The sequence below is a fragment of the Nuphar pumila genome, chromosome 9 (assembly GCF_984573655.1).
Source record: "Nuphar pumila chromosome 9, dmNupPumi1.hap1.1, whole genome shotgun sequence".
NCBI lineage: Eukaryota > Viridiplantae > Streptophyta > Magnoliopsida > Nymphaeales > Nymphaeaceae > Nuphar > Nuphar pumila.
This window is the reverse complement of record NC_143257.1, coordinates 42,172,226-42,196,106: the sequence shown is the minus strand read 5'-3', so window position 1 is coordinate 42,196,106 and position 23,881 is coordinate 42,172,226.

Below are 23,881 nucleotides of genomic sequence, written 5' to 3'. Positions count from 1 at the left end.
CAACTGCAGAAGGCACAAGAGTAACAGGTGATACTCCATCAGGGATGCAGTGACTAAAAAAAAAATGGTCTAATGATATGCCAGACAAATTATATCAATATGACCTTATACATGAATATTAGGGTATTGATGTACACTACCTACCAACGCCTATATCAATATAACCTATATTGACCCATCATGCATGCAAACTGATACTCCAATTTTAATAGGCAATATATGCTAACCTCACGCATCAACGTTGTTTTGCTCAATACTGATGCATTGCTAGTACAGAATTACTGATCTATTCTTACCTCTAATTGCACTAACACACAATATCCGATGCGTATTGCCGAGCCAAGGCTGTCCTATACACTGATACAGACTGACTAACCTACTGATTTGTTAACAGAGTAACACAAACTATCAGCCTATACTACATAAGGCCAGCACATTAACTGTTAATGCGTGTACTAACTGTAAGAGGTCACCCAACATAATTTATATCAACCTTTAGTGCTCAATACTGATTCATTTATCCATTCCTGCAGGTTACTTAATACTCCACTTCCCAACTTGGAGAAATGGTAATGGGGCTCATATGTGATAAAAAAAAATATCAGATGTCAAAACACAGATATAACTCGCTATGAATCTGTGGCCAAACACAGATATAGTTGTTCCTTGTAGCAGCTGCTGATGAATACGAAATATGCTCTACTGGAAATCAGTTATCAGATTCCCTTTGGAAAGACCATGCACATAGATGCAATTTAGTAGTAATCAGATTACTTTAACAATAATCATTAAAGATTCCTGCTACTGGAATAAGATGGTTGATTTAACATCAACAATATTCAATAAATTTTAACTTAAGACAGATGGTAAGGCATTCAATAGCTAATACAAATATGAACATAAACAAACAAAAGGAAGAAAGGAAAGAGAGAGGAAGAAGAAAAAGTGGTGAACAGGAAAAATACACCTGCAGACATTTTCCTTCAAGAGAAAAAAAAAATTGGAGTACTGCACATAGATTAATCATCTTACCGTCTGGGTTGTGAGCTTAAACTGGATGTGATACAACCTGCAAAATAACAAAGTGTGAGTACAGTGAAATGCAATAAGGTGTAAGTGATAAATTGAAAACGCCTATACGATGCACAAGCTTTTATTATAACATGTAATATGTATGGAACACCAACTGATGCTAAAAAAAAAGTGACTGTGGGTGGATGCTCAGGTAATAAAAAGATAATGCTAACATGCAACAGATGTACACATGCTAGTGAACAGTGGCTTTTGTAGCGAACAAAGAGAAAATGATGCAAATTACTGCGGAACTTGAATGAAGGCAGGATACAATCTTCTCAGCTGACTCCTGTCATTTCTGATTCTCTTACCTCAAGAACCTGCGAATTTTGTTCCCTTGCTTGATCGGAAGCCTCTTGTTAGACTACTTGATGAAATCATCCTTCTTATTGCAATGCAGCAAATGATTAACAGACTTACCTATGGTTCTATCCTTTTAAACAATTCTTGTATCATGTCCTGGGCTGGATGTGTCTGGCCCCTTTCCATTCATCCATCAAACTTTATAAAATCAGGCTACTTCAGAGATTCCGGTTCACAGAGGATATTTCCAGAATCTAATTGTTTCCTTCTGATATACTTAGTAAGAGTTATCATGCATTTCAAGATATTGAAATCAGATACAGTTAACGCAATGGTGAAGGCTCATGACAAAACATAATGTACTGAATGAACATGATGATGCCATTTAACTGAGATCTACTATTTAATCAAATGCAAAAGGTAAAAAGAAAAGAAAGACGTACGTGCGTTGAGAGAGGAGAGAGACACATTACCATGAATGTTAAGGAAAAGGGCAAGCATGCGGATGGGCTAAAACAGATAGCAATCAGGGAATTCATACAATGAGCGCATATATCATTAAGACAGGTGACAATGAAAAAAAAGAAAATGAAGGCAAGTATTCACGCTACAACCAAGCGTAAATATCTACTGCATGTGAAGCATAAAAAGAGAACATGAAGAAATTGGCAAGGATAACATAGTTGTGATAAGGCGTGATGGAATTAGCAAAAAAAAAGGAAGAAAGAATCTATAGAAACGAACGACAATTAGAAGATTACAAAACAGGAAAGAGGAATTACAGACTGAAAGGGGGACAAGAGCAATGCACGATGAGGAAAAATATATGATTAGATATGCTATGCTTTGTGGTCTCTATTGCAGAAAACACCGAAATAGAGGCAATGGTGTCGTTGCATTATATAGTATTGAGGTCGCTACCTACAGACTGATACTACTAACACGCTTTTATGGATGAGATCATGATGAAACCAAACCAGAGTGGATGAGATGATCACAACCAACGGTGAGGTTGAAAGGTGAGCAAAAAGTATTCACGAACGATGACAGGGTAAAAAAAAATGCAAAAAGAAAGCCAAATTGATTGCATTAGAACGGAGAATGGAAACGTAAATTCCAATGTTGTAAGCATTGAAACAGAGGCATGGTGAAATGCAGGGACCGCACATCATGGAAAATTATAGGGAACGAACAGAGAAAGAAAAAATAAAAAATAAAAAAAAAATAAAAGTAAAAATGTCGGGACATGAGGATCCCTCTTTTAATCTGGCACATTGAACATGGATCAGTGCTTGCTACATGCAAGACTGATGTCACGATGGTGCTCCAGTGAATTGATTAAACAGAAAGGACTAAAGGAACGAAGAGAAAAATTCAGACTAGTTAAGAAGAAAGGGGAATAAAGGGAGACTCACCAGATGATGACAGAGATCGGAAAGGGGGAAGTTGATCTTTCCTTCAAATGAACCCTGAGGAAAGTCTATCGCCGGTTTCTACAGAAATTCCAACCGAGAGAGGAGAGGCGATGGCCCTTTAATGGAACTGACGGAGATTGCTTGCGAGAATTGCAATGGCCTCTTAGGCTTTTGATCTCCTTTTCTTAATCGATAATCCACGAGATGAATGCTGGGTTGAGATGATGGATGTGACAGAAGAAAAACCGATAATAGGTAATGCCAAGAACGAATGTCGTGGATAAAGCTAGCTCTGATAATAAAAAAAAGGAAACGATCTTGCTGGATGCCATTGTCACTGGATGGAGCTTGGTGATTGCTATCTGCAGTGCTGGCCTCTTGATCCTACTGTAGAGATGACCTTTTTTCCTGCGACTAATTCTGGGAAGCCAAGTGAGGGCTAGGGCTCGTGGCTATCACCGGAGGTTGGGATTTCCTTGCCTCGAGAGGTCGACCTTCCTCAGTCGATCAGGAAGAAATCTGGCTACCGTAGGGGTAGTCAATCTTTGATTGCTTGGGAAAACCAGCAAAAATAAGAGGAAGAAGGAGGAGAAGGTGGAGGGGTAGAAGATGGATCGTATGCAAGAGAGAGAAGGCTGTGGAGGGGTGAAAAACGATCGTTGAAGGAGAAGAAGGAGAAGGTGCAGGGGTGAAAAACGGTTGATGAAGAGAGAGCCCTGCGTGCTCTTTTAAGGGAGGGGAAGAGGATTCGGGAAGAAGATCGTTAGAGATGAGCGGAGGAAGGAAGGGTTCGTGCGATGGAGGGCTTAGAGGAAGAGAGGGTTTTGGTGGGTAATGGAGGAGAGAGAAAGAGAGAGGGAAAAGTGGCGAGAGTGAAAGAGAGGAGGCGATTAGGGTTTATTTGTGAAAAAAATTTGGTTTTTTTCCAAAAAGAGGCTCCCTTAACAAAATTTTCCATAAACACAGTTTAAAAATGATTTTTTTAGCAAAATCGACTTTAAAAAGTTTAAACTCATTCATTTTTCTTGAAATTTTCCATTTTTTTGGTTTTTGTTTTATTTTTCCATTTTTTTTGTATTTTTAGAATAAAATCCTAAAGTTTGTGAGAAAACAAAGGTTAGAACTAATTTTTTTGTGTTTTTGCAAAAATATTTACAAAAAGGAATTTTTCTGAGAATTTAAAAAAACCATTTTAAGAAAATTTCTTCAGAAATGGGTTTTTGATCCGAATTTTGAGGAAATATGGATTTAAAGTGCTGGATTCGGATCCGGAGTTGATTTTGAATATATCAATATGAATTTTAATTCAGAGAATTTAAAGAAATGACTTGATTTTCTCAGAAAACGGGGTTAGGGGCAAAAGGGTCATTTTTATAAAACTTTAAAAAATTTGGGGTGTTCACAAACATTTTTGAGAGAAATGCCTCGTCAGATGAAACTCAAGTATGATCCTTTCCTGGATGGATGTACAGAGCATGAATTCCTTTATGGGAAAAACCATGACGGGATGGGAGGATTACCTCATCGAAACGAGGTTCAGGTTTAACCCAAACCTGAACGAAAGGTACCTCATGGAACGAGGTTCAGGCTTAACCCTTAACCTGAAGGGGACAACCATACAGAATCCTCGAACGAGGAAGTCGTGATGGGAGAACGAAATGCATCGCTAAAGCGAGATTCAGGTTTAACCCTTGACCTAAGTGGGGGAATCGCACGAATTCCTCAAATGAAGACACCGTGGTGGGACTAGAAAGGATATCCAATCAGAATGAGACTCAGGTTTAACCCTAACCTAAATAGAAAGATACCTCGCGAAGCGAGGTTCATGCTTAACCCTTAACCTGAAAGGGGTGACCATACAGAATCTTCGGGTGAAGAAACCATGATGGGACCTTCGAAATTTGGACGAACAAATCCAGAAGGGGTTTTGCGAGAAGAGATAAACAAGGGATTCCCTAAAGCTTGGAAAAGGGATGATCTGGGGCGTCTCACTACTCAGACTAAATCAGCTTTTGAAATCGATGACCTCTCGCAGAAAGTACAGGTTTGACTCTTAACCTGAATGGGTACAGAATCCTCGAGGAGCGAGGAAACTGTGATGGGACCTCTAGACTTTGCACAACAAGTCCGAGAGGGGTTTGCAAAAGGATGAAAATTGGGGTCCCTAAAGCTTGAAAAAGGGTTGATCTTGGGTGCTTCATTGCTGAGACTGAAAATAGTTTTTTGACAATAACAGACCTTTTGCAGAAGGTTCAGGTTTAACCCTTATCCTGAGCGGGAATTGTCTATGGCGGGACAGTGGGGAAACAAGGAAGTGTGCAAATCTGAGAGCGCTCAGATCAGACGAAAGGAAAAGACTTTTTCAGTCCTAAGGAGGGATGACGTTCAGGATACGTCAAGATGAATGTCAAGTTCACATTCATGATTGGATAACGAGAAAACATTGTCAATAAGATGCTAAAAAATTATAGTTGATTCAGAGATGATTGAATTGTGCATACATGTGTGAGAATATCGCCTCTTTCTACCTAGAGTATTAACTCCAAGGGGCTAACTCTGTAGAATCAAGAATCAAATTCAAATTTGTTGTTGTTGAGTTTCTTCAAGGAAGATATCAATTTCTTTGATATGAAAAAAGAGGAAACATTCTTAGCTTCATAAAAGCATTTGAGTGAAAAGACATTGATAAAAGAATTTCACATAGATAAAGATGATTCCTGACAGTTTCGGGCAGTTTGATATCCTGAGCGTTTTCCTATGATGATCTTTTTGCACTCTTTTGAACCATGGAGCTTTCTTAGGCTTTCACATCATCCTTCATTTTGGAGATGTCCTGACTTTTTTCTCTTTTTTTAGAGAAGGGTACGTCACAAACTCCTTCATCTTGGAGATGCTCCGATCCTTCTTTTTCTTTCTCAGGAATTAGGCTTGATTATATTGGCTCAAAAGGTTTTAGATGATAGCAGAAATCAAATATCTTTTAAGGTTTGTCGGGAGGTTCATCGCAGTCGCCTTCATCTTGGCGGTGATCTGAACGTTCCCTGAAAGAATCTGTCACAAACTCTTTCATCTTGGAGATGATCCAAATCTTCCTTGGCCCCAGGGATCTAGCTCGCATATTCGTCTTCATCTTGACGACAATTGAGAGATCCCTTTTGCGGATATTTGATTGCAGCTTAGATGAATGGGGAGATACGGATTGGGTAGGTTCTTTTTTTACTGCCCAAGATATTTCCACTGACTTACTGCCAAAAGAACAATCTCTAAGAATGTGCCATAGCTATGATCAATATCAATTCACTTATGTCTTTTCAAAATCATTGAATTTTTTCTTTGCCAGTCATATCGAAGATTTTTCTTCATCCTCTTGGTTGACCAATAAAAAAAGCTTGAATTCAGTTCTTATTTCGCAAAGAGTCTTGCTCTTTTGGAAATAATACTAAAGGTAGTTTGAGGTAATTTTCTATGTGATGAAAACTTTGAGATCAACGATGACTTTTGATAGCAAATTGGCAAAGTATTCTAGAAATCCTTGACGAATATAATCGCTTGATATCGAATCGACATGTCCATGACAGAATTCTCCTCTCTTTTTCCCCAAAAAGAGAGACTCGGGCTTAGCCCTTACCTGAATGGGAAGTTGAAAATACTCATCTCTTCCCCAAAGAGGAGGTGTTTGCAAAATGGAACTTTCGAAGAGAGATTAAGTTTTAATCAAAACTCCCTATCTCTAGGCTTCTCTTATGGAAAGGCGGCCAAAAACAAAGTTGAGAAAGTATCACAGAGGAACGAGTCCATCACACTCTCTATAGAAGAGGGTCCTCTGTGAAGGGGTTGGCCAAAGATGAGAAAAATGGGGGCCACAAAAAGAAACGAGTTTCCGTCGAAGCTCTCCCTCGAAAAAGGGTTCTTTTGTGTAAAATTGGTTGTTTTTTTGCAAACTGTTCGCGAAGAAAACGAGTCCCTTCAAACTCTCCCTAGAAGAGGGTTCTTGCGAACGAAAGATGGTTGCATGCGAAAGGAACGAGCTCCCTCGAACTCTCCCTGAGGAGGGTCCTTCGCAAGAGAAAAGGATTGATTTTTTAACAAAATGATAACCCGAAGGTTGATTTGAGAATTTAGAGCTTGAATTGTGATGAACGGTTAGTACTAAGATTGAACTTGGAGGGCTAACCTGATCAGTCAGCCAAACACTTAGCATGAGCGCTAGATGGTACCAGCACAAGCACTGAATTTTGAAAATGTACCAGCACGAGGACTGGGTTTTGAAAAACACACCAGCATTGGATTTCAAAAAATGTCCCAGTACGAGCGTTGGGTTTCGAAAATGCACGCCAGTACGAGCACTGGGTTTTCAAAAGTGCACACCAGTATGAGCACTGGGTTTCAAAAATGCACACCAGCACGAGCACTGGGTTTTTGAAAGTGCACACCAATACAAGCACTGGGTTTCGAAAATGCACACTAGTATGAGCACTAAGTTTTTGAAATTGCACACTAGTACGAGCACTGGGTCTTTCAACAGAGAGTTGAAAAAGAAACTGACGTTCTAAGATACTTGAGAATTAAGCGAGAATGATTGTCGGTGTTTCAGGATTATCCCTTATCCTGAAGGGGGAGTTCAGGTTTGTCCCTTAACCTGAAAGGGAATGACAAGGAGAACTTTGGTCTAAAACGAGCATTGGATCAACAAGGAAAATTCAGGTCGGAACTCGAGAATTCAAAAATAAGAATATACAAAAGCGAAAATCCGAGTCGGAACCCGATTTTTCAAAATAAAAGAATGAGTGAGAATCGAGTTTGAGAACTCAAATTCTCGACGCAACGATTGGTTCCAACATGAGCATTGGATCCAAAAGGAAGTCTAAGTCGGAACTCGAAGCTTCAGAAATAAGAATATACAAAAAGAAAAATCCGAGTCGGAACCCGATTTTTCAAAATAAAATAATGAGTGAGAATCGAGTTTGAGAACTCGAATTCTCGACGCAATGATTGGTTTTAATACGAGCATTGGATCCAAAAGGAAGTCCGAGTCGGAACTCGAAGCTTCAGAAATAAGAATATACAAAAGGGAAAATCCGAGTCGGAACCCGGTTTTTCAAAATAGAAGAATGAGTGAGAATCGAGTTTGAGAACTCAAATTCTCGACACAATGATTGGTTCCAACATGAACATTGAATCCAAAAGGACGTCCAAGTCGGAACTCGAAACTTCAGAAATAAGAATATACAAAAGGGAAAATCCGAGTCGGAACCTAGTTTTTCAAAATAAAAGAATGAGTGAGAATCGAGTTTGAGAACTCGAATTCTCGACGCAACAATTGGTTTCAATACGAGCATTGGATCCAAAAGGAAGTCCGAGTCGGAACTCGAAGCTTCAGAACTAAGAATATACAAAAGGGAAAATCCGAGTCGGAACCCGGTTTTTCAAAATAAAAGAATGAGTGAGAATCGAGTTTGAGCACTCGAATTCTCGACGCAATGATTGGTTCCAATACGAGCATTGGGTCAAAAAGGAAGTCTGAGTTGAAACTCAAAGCTTCAAAAATAAGAATATACAAAAGGAAAAATCTGAGTCTGAACCCAGTTTTTCAAAATAAAAGAATGAGTGAGAATTGAGTTTGAGAACTTGAATTCTCGACGCAACGATTGGTTCCAATATGAGCATTGGATCCAAAAAAAAGTTCAAGTTGGAACCCGAAACTTCAAACGAAAGATAAAAGGGGAAAACCCGAGTCGGGACTCGGATCTTCCAAAAATAAAAATAAAATGAAAACAAAAACCTGAGTCGGAACTCAAACGGGAAGGAAGTAACTCCTATCCAAAAGTCAGATTTTAGAAGGATTGACAAAAAGCATGAATAGATTCCGACGATTAGGATGAGAAACTTATTCAAGATCCTTGGCCCAGGGTGGCCTGAGACTTGAATTTTATTTATGATGGTTTTTAGGATTATCCCTGATCCTGAAGAAAATTTGACAAAATCAGAAAAGATTGATAGAGATCGACAAAGGATAAAGAATTAAGGAAAAAGCAGAATTAATGAATTTTGAAAATATATATATTTTTTAAAAGAATTGGTAGAAAAAAAATTAATGATAAAGATTTTAGGACCATCCTCTGTCTTGAGAGAAGAAGGACCTTGCGGGACGAGGTTCAGGTTTATCCCTTAACCTGAAAGGGAAATACCCTGTGAAAACGAAGCATCAGGTTTATCCCTTAACCTGAAAGGGTTTTATAAAGATTTGATAAAATTTAGTAAAAATCGATAAAACTTGACAAAAATTGATAAAATTGACAATAAATTGATGAAAACTTGATTAAATTGGAAAAATGAAATGAATGCAATTAATAAAGATAACAAGATTAACCAAAAAGTTGATAAGATTTTTAGAAAAAGATTTGTTTGATCCTGCCTGCATATGATGAAGGAAGACAAGTATAGATCAAAATAAAAATGCCCCAGTATCATGGAGAAGAATGTGAGAATTCAATGAAAGTTTATTGCTTTATTGAAAAAGACTTTTGAAGAGTATAAAAAGCTAGTATAAACAATTCAAGTATAAAATCTCTTCAAATGTAGAGCATTGATAGGATCAGGCAGTTTCACCCCATCTACGTTGATCATGGGATAGAAATTGTGAGGCAGCGCTTCCTTGAGCACATAAGTGCCTTCCCAATTGGGTGACCACTTGCCCTTCAACCGATGCTTGAGATGAGCTGTCGATCTGAGCACAAGATCATTGACTCAGAATTTTCTCTCGATAACCGATTTGGCGTAGTGCCGAGCTATCCTCTGACGATAGGCTTGAGCGTGGTCTACTGCCTTGAGCCTTTTCTCATCTAACAGATTAAGTTGTACCAACCTCCGTTGCTGATACTGATCAAGCGGGAGTTCTATGAGCGACGCAAACTTGAGTGCAGACTTCTAAATGTGAAGAGGTAATACTACCTCGGTCCCGTAGATGAGCTCTGAAGGAGTAGCATTGGTCAAAGTCCAAATGGTGATTCGGTAAGCCCAAAGTGCATCATGCATCTTTTCGTGCCAATCACGGCCTGCCTCCACAGTTCTTTCTAGAATGCGGATCAAAATCTTGTTCGTAGCCTCTGCCTGGCCATTTCCTTGAGAATAATATGGAGCTGAGAAGTGATAATGAATCCTGAACTTCGAACAGAAGGTCTTCATCCTCTCATTCTTGAAGTGACTGCCATTGTCTGACACAATATCATGCGGGACGCTGAAGCAGCAAAGAAGATTCTTATGAATAAAGGAAACCACATGCCGACCTTCTACTATTCTCAGAGTTACAACTTCGACCCATTTGGTGAAGTACTCTGTAGCTGCAAGAAAATATCAGTGGCCATTAGAAGCTGAAGGAGTAATAGGGTCTACCACGTCGAAGGCCCACATCAAAAAAGGCCAAGAGGAAACCACAGACTGCAAATCTGCGGCTTGCGCATGGATGGAAGGTGCGTGCATTTGACATTTTATGCACTTCCTTACAAAATGATGGCAATCCTGCTGCATGGTTTTCCAATAATACTCTGCTCGGATAATCTGCTTGACGAGCGTTTGGTAGCTGACGTGACCACCACAAATTCCCTCGTGTGCCTCTTGGACAACTTTCATGGCTTCGTCTCTGTCTAAGCATCTAGTGTACTCAGAATTGAATCCACGACGGTAAAGAGTATTGGCAAGGATGAAATAACGGGCTGACATGCGCTGAATCGCACGTTGCTCTTTTCTTGGCATTTCCGATGAAAATTCACCAGTTTCAATAAAGCTTTTGATGTCTTGGTACCAAGGCTTCACTTTCTGAGTGACTTGGTTTACTCGCTCAGCTGCAATGTAGGCAGGTTGATTGAGTCTGCCAATCTCGAAAGAATGACAAAATAGAGCCCAGACAAGCTAGGTCATCGGCTATGTGATTGTATTCCCTCTTGACATGACTGAGCTGAAATTCCTCAAAGTTGCCTATAAGAGCTAAGGCAATCTTCTGATAGGGAATCAACTTTGAATCCTTCACTTGCCATTCTGCATTAACTTGACTAACAATAAGCAATGAGTCGCCGAAGGCATATACTCTCTTGACATTGAAGTCTTGCAAAATTTTGATGCCTTGTATCAAAGCTTCATACTCGGCCATGTTGTGAGTACTTTAGAAGTTGAGTTTGAGAGAATAGGGGATCATCTCCTTTTCGGGAGTGATTAATAAGATCCCAATCACTATGCCAGACATGTTCCTAGCTCCATCGAAGAAAAGGGTCCAAACTGGGGATATTTGAATACTGCAGATTCGATCATCGGAAAAATCATCTTCTGCTTTGATCACTTCTGTCAACGGGAAATCTGCCAACTGATCTGCAATGGACTGACCCTTGACCGACTTCTGAGATACATACTCTAAGTCATACTGCATCAGAAGGACTTGCCATTTTGCAATCCGCTCAGTAAGGAAAGCCTGCTCAAGGATGTACTTGAGAGGATTAAGCCTTGACAAAATTTTGATTTCAGACGCCAATAGATAATGTCTCAGCTTTTGACACATCCATACCAAGGCTAGACACGTCTTTTCCATCTGAGAATATCTTTTCGCATAATCAATGAAGGTCTTGCTGATGTAGTCGATGACATGCTCTATCCGGCTGCCTTCCTCATACTGTGCAAGAAATCTGCCACAAGGATTCTGATTGACAGAAATATACAAGAGAAGTGGCTTTCCAAGTTTTGGTGGCTTTAAAATCGGTGGATTGAGGAGATACTGCTTGATGCGTTCAAATGATAGCTGACATTCTGGTCCCCACTCAAACTTTACCTCTTTTCTCAACAAGTGATTGAAGGGCTCACATCTCATGGCCAAATTGGAGATGAAGCGCTGAATAGACTGAATGCGACATTAAAGGCTTCACAATTCTTTCAAATTGGTAGGAGGTGACATATCAATTATTGCTTTCACCTTGACAGGATCCACCTCTATGCCTTTCTTGCTGATCATATAGCCTAACAGTTTGCCTAACTCTACCCCGAAGACGCATTTATGCGGATTGAGTCTCAACTTGTAGAGAATAAGTCTTTCAAAGACTTGGCTGAGAGCATCAAGATGATCCTCTCCTTCTTTTGATTTGACCAGGATGTCATCCACATAGGCATCCATGTTCTTGTGCATCTGGTCATAAAAAATAACTGTCATTTCTCTCTGATAGGTTGCTTCAACATTCTTGAGTCCGAACGGCATGACTGTGTAGCAAAAAGTGCCCCAAGGCATAGTAAAAGAGGTTTTGAATTGGTCACGAGCGGCCAATTTGATTTGATTATAGCCTGAGTATCCATCCATAAAGGAAAACATGGCATGGCCTACTGTGTTGTCGATCAAAAGATCGATGTTGGGGAGTGGATAATCATCTTTAGGGGTGACCTTGTTCAGATCCCTGAAATCAATACAAATTTGGACTTTGCCATTCTTTTTGGGAACTGCTACGATGTTTGCCAACCAATTTGGATAGTCGATAGTCCGAATGAATCATGCCTTTAACAAATCCTCAAGTCCTTCTTTTACTTGCGGTGCTACTCGGGGATCCATTTTTCTCAGTTTCTGCTTGATTGGCTTGCAATCTGACTTCAGCACAAGACGATGCTCGACCAACTTGGGATCTAAGCCTGGCATATCTTTATAAGTCCAAGCAAAGACTTCCTGATGCTGTTTAAGGAAGTGGATGAGCCTTTTCTTCTCATCTGGACTCAAACTAGAACCAATTTTGAGGATTTTCGGATCATCTTTTGAGCCGATGTTGACATCCTCTGTCGGATCCTGAACCAACGACGATGGTTCATCCTGTTTCTGAATACTGGCAAATTCTGAATCGCTGAATCGAACTCTGCTAACTCTTCGATCTGCCGTGTTACTTTGCTGACCTCTACCCCTACCTTTGCTTTGTAGATTCTGGCTGGTTTGGAATTACTTTGTGAAAAATTAGAATTGATAACGAGCCTTTTGAGTAATTTAGGAGCCATGATTCCGGCAATCCTGAAACCGCAAAGAAGGTTTTTTTTTAGAAAAAAAGGTAAGATGTTCGAAAATAGCCTTTTGTACAGAAACAGAGAATGACAATCATAGACAAAGATATAAGCAATGAAAAAAAAAATAGGAAATCAAAATTTCATTGATATGAGAAATTTTGATATTTTACAGATAAAGAAAGGGAAAAACTGGGGTGGATTTTTGCCCCTACAAGATAAAAAGAGAGAAAACAGAAAACACTGGCATTGTCTTTATTCTGCTCCTCTGATGAAAGTGGTCTTCCTACCGGATGATTGACCTGTGAAACCCATACCTGCGTTGGTGACATGCCGAGCGGGGATGATCGACTCCAGAATGCCATCCCCATTCTTGCCAAGGCCCCTAAAGGGCTGATAGCCATGTTTCATCAGAAGATCAAACCCTTTCTTAGTTTTTGAGAATTAAGGAAACAGAGGATGATCCTTGAATGAAGTGCAATCGAGGCACCCGCCTAGCTTGAAGAAGTGAGGTCCCTGCCACTGGATCACTACTGCAACGTTTTCTGATGGCTGGACTTCCTTCAACTTTAGCATGTTCAAACTTTCGCTCAAATTGATCTCAACGATCTCCCGAATGCTTGGGATGTCGGCAGTGAAAGTAGGATGAGGAATCATCGGTTGCGGGAGTCTCTCTTCTGGATCTTCCCCCAAAATGGTGGTAATCATGCCTCCCTTCGACCATTTGATGCACTGGTGAAGGGTTGAAGGAACAACATTGGCGTTGTGGATCCAGGTGCGCCCCAGTAGAAGGTTGTATGTAAGTGACACATTCACCACGTGAAAAAGCACAGTATGCACCAAATAGTTGATAAAAATTTCAAGGAAAATCTTCCCCTTGGCTGTCTACCCGTGGTTGTCAAAACCGTAGATCGTTATGGGATCTGGGATGTACTCTTTTTCTTTTAGGCCCAAGGCCCTGGCTGTCATCTCGAGACAGATATTGAGGCTGCTGCCTCCATCAACAAGCACATGATGGACTGTCATACCCCTGGTCCGCACCACTATGTATAAAGCATTATTATGGAATGAGTGAGGCTTTGGCAAATCCTCGTCAGAGAATGTGATTGGTGCATTCGTCATTGCTTAGTTGACGATCTGAGCCAGATCTTGTGGTGTTGTGCTAGGCTTGACCTTGATCTTTCTTAGCAGGTCTTCCAGCACTTGCTGGTGTTCAGGCAAAGCGTGGGTCAGATCTAGGATAAAAATTTTTGATAGAGCAGTAATTGGTTTCTGCACTGACTCTGAAGTCTCACACTTCTTCGAAGCTGCTTTGATGAAGCGCTTCAGAATCTTTGGAGTTAGCTTGGCAATCTCTGCCGCCACCTTTGCTGGCTCCTTAGTTGGTTTCTTGTTACTAGAAAATGCAGTAATATCCACCCTCTTGGCGGAAGACTGCGCTTGACGAAGGACTAGGACCCGATGTTGATCCTGAATGTCCTGACTCAAACATGGCTGGATACTGCCTTGCAGAGAAAATGTATGTTCTGTGATGACTGAAGTTGAATGCTTAGGAAATGGTTTGGACAAGATTTCTGGTTGTTCTTCGTCCTTATCCTCAATTAACAAATTCTTGTCAATACAGTCCTGGATGATGTTTTTAAGGACAAAACAGTGCTCATTGTCATGTCTGACAGTCCGGTGAAACTTGCAAAATTTATCAGTCCATTTACCCATAGCCACAGGAGGATCTGCCACCTTGAGGAGTTTGATCATTCCTTTCGACATCATATATTCCAGGATGTCTTCGCGGGACTGTTCTAGAGCTGTAAATTCTCGATCATAGCTCCATCCCTCATGCTTTTGTTTTCCTGCTGTTTTGTTTCTGGCTGCAGCGCTGACTGGACAACCTGTGGCTTAACAAATTTTTCCTTCTAGGCTGCAGAGTTCGTTCTTTCGGCCCTGGAGTGTCTGACATTCTTGCTGCGATTTTTCTTGTTCTTCTTGCTACCGGAACTACTGCTGTTGTCGGAAAAATCCGTGGAGTAAGCAACGTGTGCTTTCTTCTTTTGTTCAGGATTCCCTCGGATGAAAGGGTAACCCACATATAGGTCGTTATTCAGTCTTGTCTCGAGCCACTCGGCTCTCTCAATCAGTTTGATGAAGGACTTCGCTGGAGATGTGGAAATGAGGTTCCTCAGAGACTGGGCAAAGTTATTTAAAATGATTTGTAGGGCGTACTCCTCTAGGATGGGAACCTTCATTTTGTTACAGGTGCTTCTCCACCTGAGGATGAATTTGCCTACTCTCTCATTCTCGTTCTGTTTCAAATTGTACAGATGGTTGAGAGTTGGTGAGGCTTTCATGTTGAACATGAAGCGCTCAATGAAGAGATTCACGACTTTATTGAACTCTCTTAGTTTGATGGGGTTGATGTGGTCTACATACCACCTGGCCGTTGTTCCCTCTAAGCTGCGAGGAAAGCAGATGAATAATGCCCGGTTGTCTTTCCTGAAACGGACACACTCTGTGTAGAATGTGGCTAAATGGGCCTTGGGATTGCATGTTCCGTCAAACTTGAGGAACTTTCGAGGGAGATTTTCCAGATTATCATCCCCATCTAGGTCATTATAAAAATCTTCACCAGAGTAGGTCTGCTTGCCTTTGCTTTTGGCCTGAATGTCCTTAATTGCCCGAGTCACTTCTTTCATTTGCTCGCACATCGGATCATTAGTTGGAATAGGTTTGTTTATTGATTCGGGTTCTGCAACGATCTTCACAAACTACCGCGGAGAATTCTGATTATAGACAAACTGCTCTTCCTCTGACTCTTCTTTTGTTGACTCTGAATCTTCAGAAGTAGTGTCTGGCTGATCTTTCTTCCTGACTGGCCTTTTCACAGTTTTCTTCTTTGGTTTGCTCTTTAGAGCGACCTTCTTCTGACTGGCCTTAGCTTGCTCTGACATCATTCTGGCCATCATCTTTTGAAATAGACTGTACATGGCAGGATCAATATCATCGTTTTTGCCCTGACCCTGCCCTCTGACTGACTTGGGAGAGTTTATTGCTTCGATTTCGCTGTCGTTGTGCTGAGGAGCTGTCTCTTTTCCAGCTCTTGTCTGAACCATCTTGTCAATGCCAATGATTTTTGCATAATAAAGGAATGGTTTAGAGCTCGGAAGGACTTTTGAAAACACGACCTTTTGAGAAAAAGATAAGAATGAAGGAATTGATAGACAATTAGATTATCCCATCATCAGGGATCGAGTAATCACAAAGCTTGTGATAATTGCGTCACCATTTTGCGATAACGGAAAATGCACCTTGTTACCTAGGCGAGGTCGTCCATCATGATAAGAGATAATTGAAGAAAAATATAAGGAAAAGTCCCATTACTAGGATGAGGTCATCATGAGAAAAAAACAAAATAAAAGAATAAAATTTTGGCCAAAAAAAGAGATTTTTAACAAAACAAAAAGTTGAACTTTATTGATGACAATTTCAGATACAAAGAGAAGGTGGGCAGACAATTTGCCACCATTCTCGATATTCAGAAGATACATTGGGTCCAGAAAATACAGACAAAGGAATGAAGGAGTCCCAAGTATACTTGGTTACATGGTATGCCTCAGACCACTGATCCGACTGTAGATCAAATTCTGGCATGTGGCCTGCCGGAAAGCGAATGTTGGCGCGAATATGCCGCTGTGAGAACTGTCTGAGACACCTCTCTGGCTGATAGTCGACACAGAAGAAAGGACCAAGCAATCTGTAACGCTTGCTACGAGCATAAGTGTAGCGAGGGACTGACTCTTGCCTGTTGAAGTAATCCCAAAGGATCTTTTCCTGGTGCAGACTCTCGATCAAAGTTCGGTATTGAACGTCAGACTTCAGCTTTTTGCTGCTGAACCTGAAGAAACTGGCTTTTGATGGCACGTGTCGCAGGAACCACGACTGCAAAGCATAAGTGCATCCTTCCACTAGAATAGTCTCTCCAAGGGCAAAACGAGCTAAGCCTCGGTAGAGAAAGGCTAGGGCTGCCATGGACACTGAAAGTTGATGGGTCTGCTTTCTTCCCCATCTTTGAAAGAGTTGGGCGACTCTGACATCGATAAAATTCTGGCCGTCCTAAAAGAATGCCAATCCTATTGTGCATAGGACCATGGCATGCTGGATACTTTCTTTCGCTGCTCGAGACAAGGTATCAACTTCCTCGTAGGCTCCATACTTGCGATAGAGTCTGAACAGATCGATGAACTGACTTCTGTTGATCTTCGAGAGAGGCCAAGATCTGCTCCTTGTTGCCCTAGCTAGTGCTTCTTGAACATCTATCCCCTTGACATTGATCAGGAACTGTTGCTCGACCGGATCATCTGGCTGACCAGCTGGCTCTAGCAATCCCATGATATCACTGAATTCGTCCATTAGCAGAGTCATCTCTCCCCATGGGAACCAAAATGTGCAGGCACGTGGATTCCACCGTTCTGTCATAGCCTGAATCAAACTTTTGTTGATGGTTCGCTTGCCCACTGTCGATGCCATCTCCAATCCATAGTCGTCCAAGTGGTCTGGGAACATACGCGAGAAGGTGGCGAACCAAGAATAATACCATCGAGGGAAGAAGGAATGAGACTGGATAACTCGATGATCCGGGGATCCATCTTTTATTTGACAGAAGACATGATCTCTGGAAAAGACAGCATCGAGGGAATCAGATGCCATCGGAATGATACTGAGGCAAAGAAGAAGAGAATTAGATAGGATGCAAGACTTACAGATAGACTTTTGATGAAAGAAGAGACACAAATCCTGGAAATTTTTTAAAGATTACGAGATTTTAGAAAAAAAGGATTTTCAGGGTTTTTTAAAGAAAATAGAAGAGGAAAGAATGTAAGTAAAGGAAAAATAAACCCCTGGGTTTGTAAAAATAAAGGGAAATTTTGAATAATATACCCAGGGTTTTGAAAAGATTTGATATATATAGGAGAATACAAGGAAATATTACACCATCACAGCTGCACAAACAAGGATGCGCACACAGCACTCCCTAAAAGGCTGACTCTAAATGCAATACTTTTGAAATGGCTTGTAGGACCCTAATCCTAACTCTATGGTTCAGATCATCTGATTCCAATCAAGGTATGCCGATATACCCAAGCTGAAGCTCGAAGTACGTGGCATAGCAATAATTCTCCGGTTCTAAGGTAAAGGCTTCCCAACATCCTTAAGCACCTACCGATATACCTCAGACTATGGCCCTTAGGTACGTGGTAGGGGGGCACGAAACCAAATAGGTGGTCCAGTTGTGAGGCTATCTCCCGAACTATGGTTCAGTGAGACAGCCGAGCAACGTGAAGACCGGGACAATGTAGGTAGGGATGTTTTCAAAAACATTTCAACATGCAACAAAACTAGAAAGCTCTAATGCAAGTCCTAAAGAGATAGAATTTAAATTAATAGAAGCATACACTTGCATACATTGTTTGTATTCAATCCTTAGAATTGAGGAGAGTTGTATTTCAGACCTAAGTCTAATGTGAACATGGAATAATCTCCTCAATATGGTCCTACCAAACCATACTTAAATCCTATATGCAATGATGTCAGCTTAGGACAGAATCTAGGCTCCTAAGGTTTGCAAGAAAATGAAGCTGACATTTGTAGAATAAAGACTTAGATAATATCAAAGCAAAGTAAAGACACAAATTCGACCGGAGGAAGACAAGTCCCATCTCGGTCGCCAAAATTGTGATCATCGCAAAAAAAATTCCTCTTGTTCATCTTCTTCCTTCTCTTCGCCTTTCTAGCCTTCATTCCCCTTTTGAAGGGAGATAAAAGATAGAAAAGAAGAGAGAATGAGAAAAGAAGAGAAGAGAGAGAAACTCTTTTGCAAGGTCTCATCTGACCAAAATTTTGAAAAGATGTTTTAAAATCACTCGCCTTTATTTTGAAAATCTGCGAGAAAAATGGAGAGACGAGATTCGCTCGTCGGTATGAGGTTCGACCGTTCCCGGCGCCTTTACCAGGGGTAATCGAACCAAAGATCGAATTTATGCCTTTTGCTTTGCTAAAATATCATCTAAGAATTCATCCTAAGTCTAGATGCACAAAGAATCATGCTTGTGTGAATGCAAAGATGTATGCTCTTTTGAAAAAAAATGATTTGAAAATTTCCAAGTTTTCTGAGATGAATTTGATAATGGAGTGAAGAAATGATTTAAAGGATTGATTTAGATCATAGATTTGGAATCCGACTCAGGATTTGAAATAGATCTTGGAAGAAAAAACTTGAATTTCCAAGTCTTGGAGTGATCAGGATTTGGAGAGATAAATCTGTGGATGAAGAGAAAAGGAATTGGTATTTTAAAATAAGAATGATTCTTCAAAGTCATAATGGACTTTGAATTGGGATAAAATTTCAAGAATCGATTTTGAAGTCAATATCTAAACAGGGATTTGGATTTGAATTTAGACTTGAGAATAAATTTGAAATTGGCTTTTGAAAATTGGAAATGAAATTGGATCTAAAAATTAAACTTTTGATTTGAATTTTAACATCCAAGATGAAAGTGGATCCGAGATGAGATTGGATCCTGATTATGGAATTTTAAATGAAATTGGATCCGAAGTCTAAAATCCGAGATATAGTTGAATTCTGGAGCCTAAATGGAATTTGATCAGAAATCTAAAATCTGAGATGAAGTTGGATCTGAAATCTGGATCCTAAAGGAGAATTGGACTCTGGACCCTAAATTGGATTTTGGATCTAAAGTCTGAGATCCAAGATTGGATTGGATCCGGAATCTAGAACCTAAATTGAATTTGGATCTGAAGTCTGAGATCCAAAATTGGATTAGATCCAGAATCTGGAACCTAAACTGGATTTAGATCTGAAGATCTGGAATGGAATTGGATTCTGGATAGAAATGGAATTGGATTCAAGATCTAGAATCCAAGATGGAATTGGATTCAAGATCCGGAATCCCAGACGGAATTGGATTCTGGACGCTAAATGGATTTTTGAATTTGAAGTCTGAGATCCAAAAGTGGAGATGAATTCTGAATCCTAAATGGAATTGGATCTGAAGTCTGAGATCCAAAGTAAAATTGGGTTCTAGATCTAGAATTGGATTTTTGAAGTTTAAATTTAGAAGATTGTTCTCATCGCAAAATTTTTCCCCTCCCTTGCGAGAAAGAAATGAATTTCGCGAGTCAAACTCGACCAAAGTTTTGAAATTGGTTTTGAAAATTACTCGCCTCCGTTTTGAAAATTTGCGAGAAAATTCTGTGGAATGGGATCCGCCTGTCGGTACGAGGTTCAACCGTTCCTGGCGCCTTTACCAGGGGTGATTGAACCAAGGATCAATTACATGCTTTAACTCGACTCAAATAGCTAAATTATGCTCTATTTTCCTAGAATGCACAAAGAATCAGGCTTGTGCTATGAAATTTTGAAAATAATGCAAGTTTGGGAAAATATGATGTTTGCTTTGGAAAATTGAAATATGCTTGAAAATTGATTGGAAAAGTACTTGAAAATTGAATTCTTGAGAAAATCATTGAATTTCATTGGAAATCAGAAATTTGCATTGGAAAGTGATTTCTCAAGAAAATTTGAACTTTAGAAAATTGATTTTGAAATTTAGAATTGCTTTTCTGAGAAAATGGATTTGAGAATTCTGAGAAAATCTAAGAAATTCATTGGAAAATAACTTTTGAAATGAAAAATGGATTCTCAAGAATCTCAATTCTCAGGAAAATGGGAAATCTGAGAAAATCGATCTTCTTTTTTTTTTTTTTGAAAACTTGAGACTTTGAAATTTGAGAATTTTAAAACATTTGAAATCTTGGTTTGAACTTGGGAAATGCTTTGAAATCTCTTTTGAAAACTCAGGATTTTGAGAAAATCAGATCTTGAGAAAGACTTGGAAATTCTTGAGAAAAGTGAATTTTTTGAAATTGAAATTCGAAAATGAATTTGAGAATAATGCAATTTGAATGATATGAATGAATGAATATGAATTTGAAAAGGGAATTTCTATTGAGGAATTGGGAAATCTTTTTAAAACTTTGAGAAATGCAGTGCATTTTGAAGTTAGCCTAAGCGTGTAGGCTGAATGTGGCTAATACGAAGATCATAAATCTTGGTTTTCTTCGTATTCTGACTATGGCCATAAATACGAATCCCACCGAATTTATAAACTCCATAAGAGCTTGTGCATGTTTCATTCGTGTAAACCATAGTGAATTTGAAATAATGTGCATGAATCATACATCACATATTGAAATTTGCATAAATTAAACTATATGCAATGCAACCCTATTCTAAGCAGAAAAGTAACTCTTATTCCAAATATTACATTGATTTTTACATTGAACTGAAATAAAAGAAATAAAAACTAAATCTTCTTCTTGAATATTCCTGCAAAACTAGAAAACAAGGTTAGCACAAAAATATAGGTTTTTCTGAATTTATCCGAAAATATGGAAATTTATTAGATATTATTCAGATATAAATCCAAATTCATACCCCCTTTGATATAAACATGATAAATAATGAATAAATTTCAAAAATAAACTTGAAAATTCGAAATTGGGGTCAAAATGACCAAAATACCCCTGATGACCTTGAAATCAGGGTTTTCTGAAAGAAATTTTGTAAATTTTGGAATTTTGAAAATCAAATGAAATAAATCAAACATAACATGATAAAATATGTTGATATGAATGAAATTTTGGAGAATTAGAAATTAAAATTTCGGAATTTAGGTCAAAATGACCAAAATACCCCTGATAACAAGACTATGGCCTTAAAACCAGGGTTTTCTGAAATAAATTTTACAAAATTGAAAAATATGAAATGCAAATGAGATTAAAATTAACCCTAATATGATTCTACATGCTTATGTACATGATAAAAACCCTAAAATGGTGGAAATATCATAAAAAAACAAATTTAACCTGATTTTCGCTTCTGAATTTAAAGATAAACTAACACATGAAGCAAATGAACTTGGAATTAAACCAAATTTGGTATGGACACTTAAAATAACCCTAAAAACATAATGAAGCTTGAAAATCTAATTTTCTTGTATTTTTAAACATAGAAAATCAAATAAAAATCCTAAATTTTGTGATTTTTGCCTAAAATATTGATTCTAAAGGAGATTTAGGATATCAAACTTCCATAAACTTTTCCCAAATTTTGTGAGGTGACAGAGGACAGTAAGGCAAGTATTTTTTCCTTTTACACTTTCTGGTTTTGACCTATGGTCGGAGTTGTACCACTCCGGCAAGTCGGATCGGAATCCGGCGACTCTAGGATTTAGGGGAAACAGACAGGTTTCGGTAGAAAACATGGGGAAAATAAAAGACAGATGGGAAAAAGGATGAAATTGTGGAAAAATGTCCCTTACAAACAGAGAAAGATTTGATCTTTTGACACCATTGAGATTCGGGCTATGGTTTGGAAAAGGCCATACTGTTATCAGAGACTTAAATCTCTGAGATTTCTGGACATTGGAATCTGTTAGACAGAAATAGAAAATCTGGGCAAAATAATGAAAGAAATTCAAAAATTCACAAATGTTGGGACATGACAGAAAATTATGTTAGGAACAACTTTCATGTTGAAAGTTTTTGCAGACTGGCTACGAATTGGTTGGAATTGGTGCATTAAGGTCTGTCTGTACCCTGACAAAAGAAAATCGAGATTTTCCCAGGGGTCTGAGAAATCCGATTTTTTACAGAAAACAAAACTAACTGGAAAAACCTAAAAATTTCCATATAATTAGTAGATTTAATCATGAATCCACCGTGATTTTTGAAAGATGATCCGAATCTCCCACGATGGTGGTGTTGGAGGTTTTAGTCTGCTAAAGAAGAAACTGGAAGTTTCAGAAATACAAAATCCCAGTTTGGGATTTGATTTTTAAAATGAAGTTGTAGAACCCAAATCAATCTGGGTTTTTGACAGAAGGTTACTGACAAATGAAGTCACTTAAAATAAAAAAATTTGGATTTGTTGATAGGAAACTAAACATAAAATAATAATTGGACTAAGCATATGAATCTGAAACTTATAAACTAATCATCAAATAATAAAAAAAACTAAACTAAATGAGTAAAACGACTATTAAACTAAGAAATAAAACTAAATTAAATAAAAAAAGAAACATGCAATCTTCATGATAATAATAATAAAACATGAAAATCATTAGGGAGACATGAACTCTTTCTTTTGATGTTGGCAATCAAAATGAGGGATCCGATCCATCCGTTGGATGGACCCCTTCTTTTACATGGCCTTAGCAACAAGAAACCACCATTATCCATTCACGAAATAGCTCTTCTAGCCAAATGAATCCAGTTCTGAACTGGATTTATGATAGGCTTATAAAGGAATCAAAGAGGAAGGATTCTTACCCGGGGACTTGCTTGAATCGGTGGATGAGAAGGCTGGACTGATGAAGGGCCTGGAGGACTTGCTTGTTGTTGTTTCAATGGAGCTGGAGCTTTGGAGGTACTACAACTTGCTTGAGGCGGCTGGAGCTTTGGTGGATGATGACTGCAACTGTGGAGGCTGCAGTTGGAAGTAGGCACCAACTGATGAAGATGGCTGCAGTCTTGTGCTTGAAGGTGAGTGGCTGCTACTGTCACCAAAGGGGAAGCTTCACCAAAGCTGCTGGCTGGACCAAGGAGTGGCTGCAACGATGGGGAGGTGGTGGACACCGGTGGTGAAGATGTTGCAAGGTTGTAATGGAGGAAGGGTGCTGCTGGGCTGTAGCAGCAAAAGGGAGGAAAAGAGAGAGTTCAAGGGAGAGAGAGAGAGAGAGACGTTCAATGGGAGATGGGTTCAGCCGTAGCTTTCTCTTTTTTTAGCCTTTCTTTCTCTCTTTTTTTAATAACTTAGGTAGAAATCATCAAGACCTAAGTTTTCTAAGAGGGAATGAATTTAATTAGGAAAGGGAAGTGCGTGAATCCCTCAGCAGACGTGGATGGGCTGGAAGGTTAGGGAAAGGAAGGGAAGGAAGGAGAAAAGGAAAAAAAAGAAAAAGAAGGGAAAAAGAAAGGAAAGAAAGAAAAGGAGGGAAAAA